Below are 20,194 nucleotides of genomic sequence, written 5' to 3'. Positions count from 1 at the left end.
CCGCTACGTCAAACTCCAGTTGCACTTTAATGGCAGATATATCGTGCAGATACATTTCGATACAAAGGAGATCAAGTTAGAGAGGAGGAAGAGACGCAAATAACGAGGACACGTGGGGGACACCTGTGCCTTGACGACACTGCCGGAACTTCAATTGTACCAATCGCGGGACTCGGTATAATAACTCGGCTGTTTATTCGTACGTGCTCACTCGCATTGACGTGGACGGGCGTAATTACAGGCTCGCGCTCATTATTGTCGGCGCTCATATACATAACCGTCCAGATAGCATACGCGCGCCTTTATCATTGCGAGAGCTTGCACCAAACAAAATTCGCTTGACGCACGTCGGAATTAATCGCGGCGCATCACGGCCGCTAGAGACGGTGCAAATAGCGCGGAAAGTTGCGTCACGATGCATAAATTCCGCGTATATTTCGCGTATATGCTATTATACATGAGTGTCAGAACTTGAAAGGTTCCCGGAATCGCCTCGCCTCCGCGAAACAACGCGAAAGCGATTAAGATCGTTTAATTCTATGTTCCTCTTTCAAGACAGCCTCTTCGCGCGAATGGATCCCTACGCACTTCCGCCGCACGCCAGCTTACTACAAAGTCCAAGACACTTTAGGACGCCATTTTGTAAAAGCTTGCCTAATTTTATCGCGTTGCGTTTTTCAAATGACGTTAACGGCCTCGCGAAAGCGCCACCGTTCCTCTGTATAACGGCTTTAGTCGGTGTAAATTAGCTATTAGCTTTGTGTCGCATTTGTCAGAAACACTTGATTAAAAACAAACGGTGAATTAAAACGTTGCCGTAAAGGTGACATAACTTAATTAGTTTGACGTCCCTTTAAAAAGGAAACGTACAAAAAACGGTCTGTTGTTTTTTTTTTTTTTTTTAACATTCTAGTAAACTAACAGTAACATAACATTATTGATTGTTATATTTAATAATTTTACTCTTAATAACATAATTGTTGTATTACATTTATATTATTGAGTGTAACATTGGTGTTATTGTAACATTGATGTTATTGTTAGTTGATGTTTATTGAAACGGAACAGACGTCAATGGAAATTGACGTCATCGAGCAAAAAATTAAAAATCGACAGATTAAATAAAGAAAAGGAATTTACGTTAGAAATATTTTTTGGACTCTCTCACGATTCTCTCCATCATAAATCCAGCCCACGTCGAATCGTAAATGAAGAAATGTATACTGTATTTTTACGATATTTTACGATATTTCTCTAGTCAAATGATTATTTGTATTCGATAAATTTCAGGATAATGAAATAATTGTTATTAAATTACAATCTGAACGTATTATTTAATTTTTAGTTCACTATTTGTTTCTGAGAGAGAGAGAGAGAGAGAGAGAGAGAGAGAGAGAGAGAGAGAGAGCAAATTGCTAACTAATTTCGAAGGAATTAATTACTAAAAAACAGAAGCTCTCAATTTCAATATTAATCTAAAACGTAAAATTTATATTTTGAATTATTTTTTTAATCGCTAGAATTAGAAACATACTATGCGTCTAAAAAATACTTTATTTTATTGTATTATATAATATTAATAAATATTAATATTAATTAATAAATGTATTTTTGAAATAAAACATATTATGGCAATTATGTTATTTTTGAGATTCTATGATACATATTCTTAAAAAAAGAACGTCTTAAAAAATGATGTGATTTTGGGAATTTTTTCGAGATATTTCTGTTTCTAGATAAAGGATAATCATGAACATCTCTTTATTCAACGTAAGATGGATTATGACGGATAGGTGTCAAGACACGAGAGTCAAGACAATTTCAGTATGAATTCCTTTAAAAAAAAATTTTTTTTCTTTATTTCTGTTAATTCTAATTTTTTTTGCTTGACGTCGACACCATTTAGTATATAACCATTTTGTTTATGCGCAATACCAGCGTCATATTTCAATTTCTTCTCGCACGTAAGAATTCCTGTAAATCATATTAGTTATTTCTACGAACGTTTGGAAACTGTCCAGTATAATAATGGCATAATCGTCTGAACTTATTTTGAATTCAAGATTATATTATTAGCAGCATCCATAATCAAAAAGATTTGAAGGTTTATTGATATTTTAGAAATATATTTCTTTGTAGCACATTTTATTGGAAAATTTAACCTTAGAATTTTAAAGATATTGCTAACAATAAGTCTTATTATTAAAGTGTTTATTCTCTTTGAAACTTATGCAGTGTTCTTTTAATTTACCGTAGCTAATATCAATTGTAATATTTTATATTAATCAAGCTAATGTTAGACGAATTTCTTTAACAGTATTTATAAATAAAATTAGGGTCCTTCGTTTTTCGAATTTCTTTCATTATCGATTAGTTTATTATATATACAGTCAGTTCCGCAAAAGTTCGTCGAATGTCCATTAATTTTGTTTCTATGGCTCATACAAGCTCAGTTAACAAGCTCAAATAAGATAATATTTTCTATAGTTTAGAAAATGTATTATACATTTTCTATCAATCTAGAAAATGTATAATATATTTTTTTAATTATAGAAAATATTATCTTATTTGAAATTAATATTACTTATTTTTTACAAAACTTCTGCTGGATACTATTTGAAAAAATATTTATTTCAATCTAGTAAATTTTTTTTAGTGTACGCCGAAATTTACGACGCGGCTGCAATAAATCGGAGCGACTAAAATCCATTTGCGGTTTTCGCATTAATGTCAAGTCCAAGGCGCTTGGATTTTCTTTATTCAGAAAACAATATTGTATATCATAAGAAAAAATAAAACTCCAACAACGAAATCACAATATAATATATTTGATTTTAAAACTTCGATATGAAGTAATCGTCAATTAATTTCACTTTATGCAATTTAACAATTAAATTGATAAAGATATAAAATGACTAACTCAATAAAGGTAGAATAATTTATTTATTTGTATATATTTTTTTTTACATATATTTTCTACAAAAATACATAGGTACTTATATTAAAAAAAATATTTTTACTTCTGCAGTTTTTGCTTTATTTTCATAGGTTTACGGAGATTTACGACATTTCTTCCTTTACATATTATTCTCTTCTCTAGTTTCTTCTGTGTGTTATCTCATGTCATATATTTCATACTGTATATTTCTTATGCTTCCGTTTATTAACACACACTAGGTCATTTCTGGCATATCCCAATTTATTTATTGGCCGTCCATCTTTTCTTAAAGCTAGAAAAAATAGATTCTATTACTATTAATAGCGAGAGAAGCTCAGAGCTTCTCGAACCTCTGTTCCGGGATCTCCACGGGGATTTTCTCTACGCCGGGAAATGTCTACAGAAATTTTAGAGAATGACCTGAGAGAACGCTTTAAACAAGCTCAAAATGATTATGAGCGAATCTTTTTACCCTTCTCGACCTCTTACCAAACGAGCAAAAAATGGATAAAGTCCGTTGACTTGAAGCGATTTAAGTCGGAATCAAGTCCAACATCTCTCGCCAGCAAAAAAAAACACGCTGATGCGCAAACTAATGCGTTGGAATTTGGCTTCGGGGAGATATACCTTGGCTACAGTTCAAAGTGTGACGGAATGAACTAACTGCATCATCGAACAGTTGGGCGGCTGTAAACACACTGTTATTATCAGAGTCCAAAAGTTTCTTTTCGCGATGCCTTTTGTCTCATAAAAAATTATTTTCTCCTTCCTCTACATCAATTCAATGCTGCAGTCAGGAAAAAACAAAACGATTTCTTAGAAAATCATAGGACCGTAACGATCTAAAATCGAAAAATACAGTTTTTGCAATTTACCATGTAAAACTTTTATTCAAAGTCATAAGTAAATAATGCCTTTTTATTTTGAAAATTTTTATTCAAAAAGGTAAGATGCAAAACTAAAATTAATAAATAAATAATAACAGCATTCTTATTTAACGAAGCTGAGAATTTTTCGAAATGTTTGGTTAAATTTTGAGTAATTTTTCTTATGTTTTTTAACATCTATAACTTTCTCAAAAATCCAAATTTTACATATCTTGACAACTCTTTGGGCATTTTTTTAATTGGTCGAGACAAAAATTTGAAAAAAAAAGATATTGAAACTTTCCAAAAGTTTGTAAAAGTTTGTAATTCAATAATAATACGATAATCGTTTATAATTTGGTTCTTTGGGGATAATTTCTTCCTGTCTTAGGTAATTTTTTAAATAAGATAGAATAATATTTTTAAACATGATACAGTTCTGAACAAAATTAGATTTTTAAAGTTCAAGTTTGATCATTTTGATCTCATCATGTGATGTCAATATTTATTTACTAGATGAGAAAATTTACTAGATTGAAAAGTATTTAAAGCTTTAACTGAATATAGATTTAAAAATGTATTGAATTTTTAAAACAATTAGAAAAAATGTTCAAGCATGATAAACAAACAATTTTTATATTTTAGCAACCAGCTTGAGTGTCCTACATTTATTTCGATTTCGACAATTCCTACAATTATTTCGATGGTTCAGTGAAATTATTTTGAGATCTTTATATGCATATATGTATATATATATATATATATAAAACTAAATTTTTAGACACTTTACCAAATTGTTTCCGTGCAATCTTAAAATTGCACAAAAACTGTGTAAAAAGTTGTTATGTTTTTTTTTTATTTGAAATATCTCTTATAAGTTTTAAATAATGCTTAAGTAAGTACAAATCTAAACGCAAGTATCATTTAGAATAATATTAATAATATTGAATAATAGTAATTTAATTCTTTGACCGATAAATGTTTTAAATATAAACATAAAGTTTATTTTTCGCAATAAATTATTTAGTTTTCTTTTCAGGAAAAAGGGGATTTTAAAGATGCTTCTGAGATTTAGCTATAACTGTGTTTTAAGACTGACAAAATCGGCATGTAGTTAATATAAAGCTAAAAATGTTAAATTAATAGAAAAATTATATGCATCACTAAGATTTGCTGCAAATCGAAATAAGCATTTTTAAACTTTATTTTTATGATTAATAATATTGTTTATTTTGTCTAATATTGAAAACGTTAGAAAATTGATTTATTTATAGAAAATATCAGTCATTTGTTGTACCATGCTATGTTCCAAATGGTACTATTGCAGTACATTTTCGAATAATTTTCTGGAATAATTTCAATTACGATTTTCATCATATCAACAATAATTTCATTTTTGTATTTATATGTATTAATTAATTTAGATTGTAAATATTCTAATTACGTTAAAATATAAGCATGTTAAAATTTAAATATTTAATTATATTTGTGTTAAAAAAATAAATTATGTATAAAGGATTTGTATCATATTACTTTACATCAAGAATGCATTATAAATTAATTTGATAATAGAGTGGAAAGGCTCAAATAATTGAAAAAATCACAAAATAAGAAATACAGAGCAAGGAGCTGCGACAAAGTGTTCGTGTTGTATTATGATTTATTAAAAATTTTTTTAATAGACGTTTTAATTTCACATTAGACCTCACATTTTCAATGTATAAAATTAAAAAGTATTTGACAAAGGTTAAGGCATTAAGACACGAATGGAAAAACGAGGGTTGCTAGAGTTATACAAACAGAATGCAGAACATATATGTTGTAAATCTTCATAGCAGAAAGAGAAGTCAAATGTACAAACTGTAAAGCAAAAAAAAAACTACAAGTACTGATAACTATTCGACAATATAAGAACAGAGGGAGTAGTAATATTACAAATGAATTTTACATACATGTAAGTGCTGAGAAGTAGAAGTTCAGAAATCTCGAGAGTCGTCATCTTACACAAAGGTCTTTTTTACGTGTAGTTTACAGATAGAGCAGAACATTTGAAACGACACGAGAGAACATACGCAAGCCTATCGAGAGAAATCGCGGCTCCTTGCCCTGTATTTTTTATTTTGTGATTAATTTGATAATTTATTGTCAATAATTAAGATTTATTTAATATGTATTAATAATATTAGTATGTAATACTGACAGTATCGAAAAGTTATGTACATGCGACGTACTTATAGCAGTTTTAGAATTTATTTTAATATCAGAAGATCCAACATTTTTTTATATCACTTCTAATCTTATGTGCGATTATATTCGTTACGTAATCGACACAGACGTAGACAAAAAAACAATTTAGTTCTGTTTATCATATACAAGAAATCGAGTAGCGTGATTAAAGTGCAAGATAGACTAGTTTCTTAATTGAAAAATTTTTTTGAAAGATAAATGACAGGGAGAAGTGGTTGCCGCACGGATGCATGAATCACGTGGAGCGTAGCAAACGTCACATAATTGTCAGTTAATCAAACGAAGCGCACAAATCGAGTCGATGAGTCAGTCATTAGTCGACTCCAGAGAAATAATACAGTAATATGAGTATTCAGGAAATTGTGAAAACACACACACACGATGCACGCAGGCACGCGCGCACGAAGTTAAAAAAGAAAAGAAAAATGAACATAAAGTAAAGGAAAAGAAATTTCTGGCAACATTATAACAATGTGATAAAAAAATGTAACACAATTTAGAAGTTAAAGGCTATGTTATGTGAATTAATAAAATAAAGGGAAATTGTATGGAAAGAAATGGATGATTTGAGTTAATAAATATTATAATTAATCATTAAACTTACGATAGACGTATGTATTTAACTCTGGAATACTGTTGTGAATAAATTTCTCACCCAAACACCATCTCAACTATTTTTTACTACAGTTTTTGTTATTAAATTTTAATATCTCAAAATAACATTTAGTTTTGTTTACAAATTTTGTTTACATCAAATTAGCTTAGTTAGTTCAACTTTCTTTTAATCGAAAAAAATAATAATAAATAGAGCAGAAATAAATTATTAAAAAGTTCTTAATTTTATATATGAATTTTTGCTCAGAGCAATATTAATATAACATATATACAATATTTCAGGGTTAATGCTGTCAACCAGATTCCTTCTTGGCAAGAAACCCGAAATAAATAAATTCTGTTTGATAATACGCGCACAGAGAGATCTGGAAGACACTATTAACCTACATAGTACGTAATATTACAGTAATATCACAGTGATAACGTAAATATTACGTGCTATGTTGAAAATTTTACTGCGGATGAAGGAATTTATGGCAAGCAGATCTGGTGATTTTTTTCGGGGTATCCACGTGTTATGAAGAGAGTGTCGGAAGTTAGTTTCGCTGAAAAATGAGTTTTCATCATACGTGCGTCGGTGGAATGATCAGCTTCGAGACCGTTTTGGACCAGATCTCGTCTCGCTCACGCAATTTTTTTCATTGTTAGTTTGATTAATTTTGGCGCACTCGATTGTTCTTTGTTTTTAGATAGTTGCTGCATCTTATTAATAGACTTAAGGCGTCACGCGGCCAGTGTTTCCGCGAAATCCCCTAAGAAACGCCATTGATGAAATATTAATTAATCACGGCCGCATACGGGAGAACGGAGAAAGGAATTTCGACGGAGAGACGCTTGGAAGCCATTCACTTTATACGGCACCGTCTCATTATCGCTGGCTTATTAAGCTATTTACGAATTTATCGCTCGACAAGCGCCTTATTCGCGATAGAGCGGCGCTGCTATTTTTAACGGGATAATGTAAGGTCTCGATTGTACCGTTATAAATAGGGCGAAGCGACGGCTGGATATAGACTTGAGGTTTGAAAGTCGTGTGCGGACAACGACACGGCGATTGAAAAATCGCGGGATTTTATTCGCAAAATCTCATACTTTAAACATATGATAGTTCTTTCTGGAAAAAGCAGTTTTTTCAAAATAATATATATTTTATATATATATATATAAATTTTATATATATATAACGGTTATAATCTTGGGGCTTCACGACTAATTGTAAGTAGTCGAATTATTTGGATTGTTCTTACTGTGGGAAAAATTTCAACCGTTTTTTTTGTAGCTAAACAACTTAATATTTTGATTAGTGTTTTACAATTGGGTGGCTACTATCAATAAAAAAAAATTAGCGCTCTGTACCTTTTAAGTATATACCGTAATAAATGAAAAAAATTCAAAAATTGCAAAAACTTTTTTTTTAATCGCAAAATATAATAATTTTTGAAATACGAAATTTCTTAAATTTTAATACTAAAAATATGTAAATTTTTTCTATAAATTTAATTATCTATAAAACTATTAAAGTTAATTTATAAATTTTTTCAGAATTTTAGCATAAATATTTTAAAAGATACAGCTGTTTGAAAAATTGCCATGGATGGCAACATGGATGTGTACATATGCGAAGGTTGAAAAAATAAGTGTGTATGCGAAGGATTAAGTAAAAATTATTTTTGCGTAACTGGATATCGACGGAACAAATTAAGAGGTTTGACTGGAATAACTTAAAAATCTTTGAAATAGAATAGCTAATTGCAGTGTTTAGTACAGGGTTAATTTGAAAAAATAAACGTAAAATCAAAGTCATGAGCAAAAATAATTTGATTTGTGAGCTTAATCGTTTGATTCGTGAGCTTAATCGCAAAGTTAGTTATAACCGTATTTTGGGAAGACTATTTTTCCCATAGTATCGTATTATATCGCTAAATTTCACGAAGACGATGACATCATCGACGATAGAATTTATGGAACGTGACAAACAGCGATGAGGATGACGCTGGCGAAGATGACATTTCCCCGATTCTCTTCGCCAGCACTTCGCACGTCATCGTCATCGTCGTCATCGTCGGCGGCGTCGTTGTCGTCGTTCCTGACGATGGAATCGTGGAAAAAACGATCGTTAACGTATTTACCGAATTACTTAATCTTTTGAAACATATATTTTTCTTTACATACAATCTTTTGGAATTTATTTTTGGGGATTTATTTACTACGAATATTATAAAGTCAAATTTAAAAAATTTTCAAAATAAAAAATGGCGAATTTGATATAAACATATGCACCGAAAATGCAAAAAATATACCCACTTAATTGAGATTTGGCATACGGAAGGTTTTTAAGGTCACTGATTACGAATATGGAAAAAATTTAACTTGCAACGTTATTGAAAGATTATAGAAAAAAGAAAAATAACAAAAAATCAATAAAACATACGACTTTTTGTAATTTTGGTCTGCCACCTTGTATTTTGAAAATTATTATAAACTTTGACTTTGAGTTCAAAATTAGGAATTTCAAAAACTTTTAGATACTAAGTTTCAATGTATTATGCTATGTATTTTTTTTTTTACTTTTAAAACATTCGTGACACTGTGCTTCAAAGGGTTAAGTACGTTGTGAGTTCTTCGTTACGTTCGAGCCACGTCTTAGCGATTTACGTTATTGCAACGTTAAAGAGTCAGAAACCGACAGGCAGGTCCTGCCATATCATCGCAATTGAATATTAATATCAGTTAAATATTACTCAGCTGAACGAAAGTCCGAAGGTGATTGTATTTAATTTAATGCCTGTTTTAATAACTAATTTTAGAACATAATGCTTGAGCCATGGAATTAAATTTTGAATTATTACTGCATAATATTAATTGATAATTTTATCAAATGTATGTGTAATTAACTTTTTAATGAAAAATAAACACTGTATATTTCAAAAGGACACTTTTGATTTTGATTAAAAAAATTTTTAATTATTTTTTTACTTTTATTTTAAATGGTTCTAAATAGTTGATATTTATATAACTTGAATAAAATTTATTTTTTTAGAATAACACCTTAATAAAAATTTTTAACAGTTACTTTTTTTTATAAACTATCTTAAATATAAAAACTGGTTGTACACAGGACCATAAAGTAAAACCCAACAATTTTTAATCTAAAAGAATAGCAATGGGAATATATAAAGCATTTGAACGATCATCAAGCAAAGTCTCTTTTTTTTACTTGTACAAATATTTTATGATGTCTTAACTCTATACGGCGCAATGTCCGATATAATAAGATATCTTTTTCTTTTTTATTTTCACCATGTATTGTTTATAGTTTAATAATTTTACATTTTCCTGATATTATAATATTAATATTTACTTTATATGTTTCCTATATTTTTTAAAACATATCGTTCATATCCTATTATTTATAAGCAAACAAAATTGAAAAATGAGCGATTTTTTTGAAAAATGTGGTTTCTTAGAAAATATTTAAGATTAAAAACTCAAAATTTTATTAAATATTTTTTATATTTCAAAACATATTTATAATCATACATGTTTATAATTTGTAGTGTAGGGTTCTCGATACATAACATAGTGAACTTTATCGTTTTAGATTCTACTAAATGTATGTTCCTTTATAGGGTGTCTCACTTTATTTGCCTACCTTGAATTTTTTGAAACAAATGCACTTTCAAAAAAATCTCACAGACAAAAACTGTATGATTTTGCAAAAGTTTTTGTAATTTTGTTTCGATATAAAATTTGTAATTAACAATCTGAAAAACTTTTCTATCGTATATCTATATTTAATTATAATTTACATTTTTATAATTATAATTATAATTTACATTTTTTTAAACTTATACTAATTTAGCCCTATATAGCTATATTAGATTCACCAATTGAATTTTTAAAAGTCTGATTTTAAATTTATAATCAATGACAAAAAACAGAAATACAAGATTTCACAGAAATCCGTCAAGTGAAAAAATGTGCTGCTCAAAGGGTTAAGCTTACTTAAAGCTGTAACAAACATCGTTTTAGAGTTTATAGGAACTTTGTGGGTGTAAAATTTATAAAATGCCATATTTAACAACATTCAAAATTTATAAGTCTGCATATTTGCTGATGACTGTTTATCAGAATGCTGACACTAACGCGGAACTGATACATCGACGTATAGATTTTTTTGTCTTTGATATTGTGACGTGATTCAGGCGACCGTGTCCTACATCGAGAAATAGCAAAGTGAATGGCCAATAGTGAAACTGCCGCAAATCCCACAAAGTATTCTTTTTTTCTTCCCCCACTCTTTTCTCTTCTCGATCTCCTACTCTTGGTACTTTCTCTAAATGTAGAAAAAAAATTTAGTAAGTCATTCAAATCTTAGAATAATTTAGTAAAATTAGGATTAAGAAATTATATAAAAAAATGAATTGAATTATGAATTAACCTTTTTACAAATAAATCTTTTAAAATGAGAAAGAAACAAGTATTTTACTCTAAAATAGCAAATATGATAAAATTTTTTTTGTCTGTTGTGTATTTATTATTGTTTGTTTTTTTCTTACCAGCAATATTAGAACTTTAATAAACTGAATGTATACGCTCTAAAAAAATGAATTAATTATATACACACAAAATTGTACATATATATGTGTACATAATCATATATTATATATAAATTTATATGTTACATGTAGAGAGAGGAGAAGGAAGTTATAAACTTTACCATTTTGTTTTATTTAAATAACTCACAAGGGAATCTCGCGAACTCGAAAATTCAGATTTTAATGAAACTTGGCATAAATGTAGAGGGGGGTGAATACATGAATTTAGAAATTTTTAGTTGGTGCCCAAAAACGGTTTGAAGGGGTGAAACCACCCTTCAAAGTTGAGATGATTTTTGCGGTTTTTTGATATATGTCGTAAATTAAACAAAATATAAAAAAATGTTTCCTACGAAAGTTTTACAATATAAATACCTTTATTTTAATATGCTATTTATTAAAATTTTTTTTTTTTTTTTTTTTTTTTTTTATGAATAGCGTAGTTAAATGGAGGTATTTATGCTGTAAAACTTTTGTATGAAACATTTTTTAATATTTTGTTTAATTTACGAGATATATCAAAAAACCGCAAAAATGTCTCAAATTTGAAGAGTGGTTTTACCCCTTCAAACCGTTTTTGGGCACCAACTAAAAATTTCTAAATTCATGTATTTACCCCGCTCCACATTTATGCTAAGTTTCATTAAAATCAGAATTTACGAATTCTCGCGAAGTTCCCTTGTCAGAGTGTTGTAAAAATTCATTATTTTCCGCAATCGTCAGCCTATTGCAGAAATTATTTTTTACAACACTCTGTGTATTGTAAAAATTCGATATTTTCTGCAATTGTCAGCCTATTGCAGAAATTATTTTTTACAACACTCTGTGTATTGTAAAAATTCGATATTTTCTGCAATTGTCAGCCTATTGCAGAAATTATTTTTTACAACCCTTTGTGTATTGTAAAAATTCATCATGATTGCGGAAAATGATGAATTTTTACAATACACAGAGTGTTGTAAAAAACAATTTCTGCAATAGGCTGACGATTGCGGAAAATAATGAATTTTTACAATACACTGACAAGGGAACCTCGCGAGATTCCGTAAATTCTGATTTTAATGAAACTTGGCATAAATGTAGAGGGGGTTAAATACATGAATTTAGAAATTTTTAGTTGATGCCCAAAAATGGTTTGAAGGGGTAAAACCACCCTTCAAAGTTGAGACATTTTTGCGGTTTTTCGATATATTTCGTAAACTAAACAAAATATTAAAAAATGTTTCATACAGTAGTTTTACAACATAAATACTTCCATTTAACTACGTTATTCATTTTTCGAAAAAAAAAATTATAAAAATTTTTTTTAAATAAATAGCGTAGTTAAATAAAGGTATTTATACTGTAAAACTTTCGTATGAAACATTTTTTTATATTTTGTTTAATTTACGAGATATATCAAAAAACTGCAAAAATTGTCTCAACTTTGAAGGGTGGTTTTACTTTTTCAAACCGTTTTTGGGCACCAACTAAAAATTTCTAAATTCATGTATTTACCCCCTCTACATTTATGCCAAGTTTAATTAAAATCTGAATTTTCGAGTTTGCGAGGTTTCCTTGTCAGTAAATATTTACGTGTGTCATAATTCTTGTCGGTACAAGTTCGTTATCTGTAGAGAGTATACGAGATATCATGAATTCCATAACTAGTCCATAATTATCTTCTCTCTTCTATAATACATGCACACACACACACATATATTAATTCCAATATTTAAGAATTTCGAATCATTTTTAAAAAATTCAAATAATTTTAAAATAAGATACACACACAACTTCAACCAAGGATAGTCACTTTTATTACTGTCGTGCGCTTTAGTTATTAAAACATTTAATGCGTTGTCCTTGCACGTTGCAGGAAGGCTTTTGCATTATTAACAAGTGCAGCACGTGTCGTTACGTATTGCTGATAATACGAATCCTTACGTAACACATGATTTTTACATATCTTCACTTCTTATCGCGAGACAAGTATTATAATTATTTAGAATTTTCAATTAACAAGTTTTAATTGATATAAAAAACTGTGATCCAGTAAACAAAATTACATAAAAATAATATAAACAGCGAAATTAGATTGTCTCTCTCTCTCTCTCTCTCTTTTTTTTTTTTTTTGTAAAGAATAATTATCCTGACTGAGGTATTATTTTTCCCAATAAATGGTTTACAGTTTTCGAGTAAGAGGGGATTTTAAAGATGCTTTTGAGCATCGATATTTGGCTTAGTAACCGTTTATTTTAAGTTATTTTAAGACTGACAAAATTGGCAGCGCGCAGATTATAAGAGCTGAGAATATTAAATTAATAGAAAAATTATATTCAGCACCAAGATTCGGTGACCGAATAGGCAATCTTAACTTTATCTATAGATTTAAAACATTTATCAGTCGGAGAATTAATTTAATATTATTGTAAAGAATAATTTCTGAAAGATAATAAAAAATAATAAATAATGAATAAGAAGGTGGAAGTATATTTGTATATGTATTAATAAACACACACATATAAACACACAATGCATTACAATCGAATATAAATTGTTGCTGAAGAATTTTTATATATGTATATATTGTATATACGTATAATAGTGTATGATTACACAGGGTGAAGAATGTTGGATAAAATATCTCGAAAGCAAAACATTTAAACAAAAAATATTTTAACAAGTTATCTGGGAACAAACAATGGTAAAATCAATTTTCGAAAAAGTCGATTTTTTTATGTGAAGATTATCTTTTTACACATATTACTATTCTTTGTAATGGATTTATTACCTAATAAATGATTATTACATAATAATTACAAGTATTACAACCGGCCGAAATTATTACATAATAATAATAAATTCATAATTTTATTTTTTACAAATTTACATAATATAATCATGATAATTACATTAGTTTACAGCTAAAAATTGTTTTAAACCAAAGTGTTTAAAAAAATTTTCTTGTAAACTAATATTATTTTACATATTTAAGATAGTCGTTGGAAATTCAATTTAATTTAAGGGATTTTATACTTTATTCTATAATAGTATGTCTCAATATAAAATATAAAATATATTAATTATTGATAAATTGATTATATTTATTTAATATAATATTACATATTATATATATTATAGTCATCTTTTAACTAAAATTTAAAACCAAAATTTTCAAAACAATTTTCATTTTTTATTTTATTCAAGTATTCTTAAAATCAATTGTCAATACGATATATTCGTTTAGATTTCTTTCAACGTTTCATTCGCTAAGATTAATTGCGTATCCTCAAAATCATTTCCTTTGTCAAGACGTCTTGTGGATTCTCTGAAACGTTTCAACAACATTACTTGCCAGTATCGATCAACCGTACTGACGTGTTGTGACGATCTTATCTGCTTAAAATTGATGAAATGTTGACTCTCCGCAATGAGAGAGGCCGTTTCCTGAAATATTGTGACGATTATATCCCTGCGAAACCAAAAAAAAGCAAAATGACGAAAATCTACCAACGTCAGCTGACTGCAACCTGTGGGCTGTTTGCGACAAACTGGACAGGTTCCAAACTGTTCGCAGACGAAACGTAGAGTGCGTCCCGTGACGATCAGAATATTACGCTGATTCACTGAACACGTGTGCTCCGTCGTGTATATAAGGTATCTGCAAAATCATCCTACGCAGCACAGAATTCATCGGAGATCCCTTTACTATTTAATTTTACTTTCAGGAGAAATAATTATAGGACATTTTATGGGAGAGAAAAATACATTATCTTTCCCAAGAAAACAGAAAATCTTGTCAATCCCTGTTTTCTTTCGCTGCATTCGCGATATAAATCATGTATTTTGTTTCTATTAAAGTATATATAACTTCTTCGTTTTCCAAGGAGTGTTTTTGTTGTACCGCATAAATACAACAAATTTCATGTTTACGCGCGTCTCTTCTACAAATTAGTCACATGAAAAACTATGCATATTTTGCTTTGAAGTGATTCAACGAGAAAGTGGATCCGATAAGAAACTACAGGATTTTCTTGAGTTGAGCTTAAGATTGGAAGCAGAACAGAAGACGTCTTGCACGCCGCGGCGACTCCCTTTTCTCGCGATCCCTTTTGCTAGGAGTTGAACTTGGTGGCGTTGAACTTGAAAGGACGACGGGTTCTTCTTCTTTCGCGACTGCGAGAAAAACCGAGGAAAAATGTAGCTCGGCCTTCGCTGGGAGATTCCATCCTCCTCAATCGAATGAATTCGCTTCGAATCGCTCCATGTCTTCGTTCAATCTCTTTGGATCTATTCAATTTCTACGTATAATCGCAACGAAACAGTTCATAGATAACTTGTATTTCTTCCTGTATTAAGAGGCTACATGTTCTCAACTTTCAAAAAATATCTATTTTTTTAAATCATTTTTTAGTTTTAAGAAGATATCGGCATCACCCAGTGTGAAAAAATGATTTTTTAAGGATCTCTAGAAAATGACACTCTAGAAAACGAAGCATGCTGAAAAGTATGTTCAAATCTGAACTAAAAATAATTTTTTAAATATTTTTTCCTTATGTATTAATAAAATATTATTTTTTAAAACATTAAATCTATTTTTTTTTGAAATATTTACAAAAAATGATAATTTCTTTTATCTTGAGGATATATATAACCCCTTAATTCTTTGAGGAGCACATTTTCTCTGCTTGGCAGATTTCTGTGAAATCTTATATTTCTAGGCTTTTCGGGGGTTGCTGATTACAAATTTAAAATCAGACTTTAAAAATTCCAAGTGGTGGATTCAATATGACTACTATAGGGGTAAATTAGTGCAAGTCTGAAAAAATAATATTCAAATACATCAGATAAATGTTATAAAAGTTTTTCAAATCGTTAATTATAAATTTTATATCAATAATTACAAAATAAAATTACAAAAACTTTTCCAAAATTATGAACGCGGTTAATCAATGGTACATCTTTTAATTCTTAACGATACATCATTGATGTTTACAATGCATACACGAAAAAACCTAATTCGTTTCACAACGCTAGACTAGAGGTTCTATTCCGTAACCACTTACCGACAACTATCGATGTCGTTAAGTGTCGTTGCGCATATTTTTTCATATATCAAAATACGTGCGCAGACACTTAATGACATCGATAGTTGTCGGTAAGTGGTTACGGAATAGCACCCCAGTATATTATATTCTTGGAAAATTTTATTTTGTCCTTGGAAAACAATTCTATAGGTTTGGATGCAAACCTATAGTTTTTAATTTTTATTTTTACAATAAACAAGTAAATTGTTTATATAAAATCTAGCATGTAAAAAATTCTAAAAGAAATATATTATATTTTGGAATGTGAAGAATATTCAATAAAATTATTAGCCTCTAATTTTAAATTTTTTTTAAGAAACTACATTTTTTAAAATTACTTTTTTTCAAATTTATTTATTTATAAGTAATTAAATGTAAATACATTAGTTATAAAAACTATAATAAGAAACATGTAAAAAAATAATATATCACAAAAATATGAAACGTACTCTTATTGAACTTAAACTTAATAGTAATAATAATAGAAATAAAAGAGAAAAAGGTGTCAAGTATACTGAACACTCTCCCCTCCCATAAAGGGTTAAATTAATGTTATCTTATTATTTGATTGTCTACATTAAGAATTTTTTAGATATGAATTGCGACTCACTGATCACAGAAAACCTTTTAATGATAAAAGAAATCAAAATCAAATTTCGAAATAAATTACAATTATGAAACTCTTTATACATGAAAATGATTTGCATTGGTATTAATATTAACAAAAATATAAAATATAAGTACATTTATACTTTTATACCTTCATACAAACACAAACACACACACACACACACACACACACACACACACACACACACACACCTTATTTGAAAGATAAATTTATAAAATTTAAAAAAATATAAAAAATAGAGTAATATAAATAAATAATCATTTTTTATTTTTTCTCCCTCCCTCGCTTTTTTATATTTCTTAAAGCTAGGTAAATTTTAAATATTTCATTAAAAAAAAAAAGATACATGAGTTTCAGAAAACCCTGTTCTAGTTTATTGAATAAACTGTGGAGTTTCCGAATTCTTAACTGTTAATATGCATTAACTGTTTAACTGAACATTTGAATAACTTGATTGCTTGTTCATTTGCAGTACACTTGAGTTTTCTTAAAATTTTGAACGTTTGAATTCAATGTATTTAAACACCAAGTAATATTTCTTACAATTGTACATTTTTTACAAAAAATATAGAAAGATAGGCCCAGGTTCAAATCCCGGTTGAGGTAAAAATTTTTAACAACTTTTTAACAGTATCTCGAAAGGAGAGAGGAAATTTTATTGACATCTTTGTCATAATAGATACTTATTAGCATCAATATTATTAAATTGATCTATTAAATTGATTAATTTAATTTCATAACTACCAAAATATGCACATATATGTATATATTTCATCGGATATAACACTTCATCGAATATACACTGAGAAAAAAATACTAGATTCAAATAAATATTTTTTGGAATAGTGCTAATAACATTATTTTATAGACAATCAATAATATTTATTTAAAACAAGTACTAGTTTTCTATAATTTAGAAAATATTACTTGTTTGAAATAAATATTATTGATTTTCTATAAAATATGTTATTAGCACTATTCAAAGAAATATTTATTTGTATCTAGCAATTTTTTTTCTCAGTGTAGTATATTCAATCGGACATTCAGTTTAATCGGATAAAACTCTGTTTTTAGCCGGTCAAGTGCAAGGTCCGATTATATTGTATATGAATTTAAACGGATAAATAAATTACAGCTTATTATTCGTTTATATTTCATCGGAAAGTACATTTCATCGGATAAAGGCATCCATTATTTTATCGGATAGCCCCAAATTTATTCAAAATCAATCGGATGTAGTGTCCGAACGGTTTCTTCCGATTAAAACTGCTGGGTATTTTTCTCAATGTAGGTATTATTAAGTTTAATTTAAAAATCGTATTTTAAAACTAGGACATATTTTGAAAAGCTACACTGGAAAAAAAGTTTTGTTGTTTTATGAGAAATTTTGGTTGATTCAACCTGTCCGTTTGTTCGAAAATGAACAATACAAATTTTGTAGTTGGAATTACCAGAGGATTCTGGTTAATTCCATTCTGTTTGAATCTACCAGAATTTCTTGTTAATCTTACTACATCGTTTTGTTAGGTTTACAAAACTCTACAAAAATTTCTTGTTAATCTTATTATATTGTTTTATTAGGTTAACACAATTTTTTGGTTAAAAAACGAGTTTGGATAGAGTTTTTAAAATAATAACAATATATCTTGGTTTAAAGTACACTGCATATATTTTACATATATTTTACTAACCTCTAAAAATCTCTATATAGCTGTCGAAATTCCATTCGCGCAGAAGAGAAGACATTTTTTCGTCCGCCATGCCGTTGAACAGAATAATATAAATACACGATTGTAAGATACACGAAACAAATATAAAAGCTACCTTATGGGTACCGCGTGATATTAGTATCGCATCGATACCGCGTTGGTTTGCGCGAGATTGGCATGCACCGACTTGCGCTGCGAGAACGAAGGCGCCAGCATTATCACTATTTTTGTAAATATAACAAGAAGTTTTGTATTATTTTGTAGATTCAACAAGAAGTTTTGTAGATCCAACAAGAAAAACTTAATCAAATCCTTATAGTACAGTTAACCAAACGGTGTAGTTATAAGCTGTAAAATCTTGTTATGATAACCAGAAATTCTGTTTCGTTTAATAAGAATACGCTCAACCAGAACCGTTTTATTATTATAATAAAACCATTTTTCTCAGTGTATAAACATATACATATATATATATATATATATATATATATATATATATATATAATACTATCATATAAGAAATATTGAGTACTAAAATAAGTAGTGTAAATCGTTCATTGGCCTTTTACTTCAATTTTGACTGTGTCATATACATTACGGTCTTTCCTTAATTATTGAATAATTTAATAAAAGAACGTCTTAATTTTTGTATACTAAACAACGTCAAAATAATAATATATTGTTTCTTTGTTGCAGATCCACCTACCGGTAGTGTCTATATGATAGGTGGAGTGCTGATTGCTATGGTTCTGGTGGGCGTCTTAATCGTCCTCCTTGCTGTAACGATCAGGTAAGTGCTACTTTATACTATCTTCCATCATTGACATTATTATCAACAATCTCATAATTAAGTCTCATACATCTACTAATAGCTATTAAAATCCGCCTTCAGTCTAGTCATTCTAAGGTAAATTCTCCACAAAATGCATTATCGATATCTTAATTATTTTAATAATAGGGAAAAATAAAAAATAAAAAATATATAATTTTTTTATTTAAATATATCTATACAATTTCTAAGGATTATAAATGTAAAAATTTTGAATTTTTTATTACGATTAATAATTAAAATTAATAAATAAAATACTGTTATTTTCAAAAATTTTTACGTGACTCATAAACGCTCAACGATTGGCTGTTGCTATCGTGACGTCATACCGTTACTTCGAAGAGGATCACTAAATCTTTATTTTATTAATACTTATTTATTATTATAAAATATGGTGGAAACGGGATTTGTTAAAACTGACTCAAGAAATTTACCTAAAATTGATATATTTATGGTGGCTGAATTTATCAAAACTGATAATAGATTTAACGCAGCAGAAATAAGATTGGTTAAAGCATCTTTGTAAGTAGAATATATGTATGTATATATATGTGCATATGTATAATAATAATTTTAAATAATGTATATTCTTTTATTTCAATATTATTGAACATTAAAAGTTTTTTAATACAGGTCATCTCGAGAAACCTACGGCGATATTGCTATAGGTTATGTTTGTTACGTAGAGAATC

General features: G+C 28.6%; 1 long non-coding RNA gene across 12 annotated transcripts in view; it reads left to right on the top strand.

Moving 5' to 3' along the window:
- Positions 1-20,194, top strand: part of LOC105839991 — a 139,824-nt gene that overhangs the window by 104,440 nt on the left and 15,190 nt on the right. For all 12 annotated transcript variants that reach the window (XR_004963447.1, XR_004963446.1, XR_004963444.1 and 9 more), the window contains one exon: positions 19,370-19,463. This is a non-coding gene — a long non-coding RNA (uncharacterized LOC105839991). The remainder of the gene's footprint in view (positions 1-19,369; positions 19,464-20,194) is intronic.

Source organism: Monomorium pharaonis, chromosome 5 (genome assembly GCF_013373865.1).
Source record: "Monomorium pharaonis isolate MP-MQ-018 chromosome 5, ASM1337386v2, whole genome shotgun sequence".
Lineage (NCBI taxonomy): Eukaryota > Metazoa > Arthropoda > Insecta > Hymenoptera > Formicidae > Monomorium > Monomorium pharaonis.
Note: the sequence above shows the minus strand (reverse complement) of the source record. Positions and strands in the feature narration are given on the sequence as shown.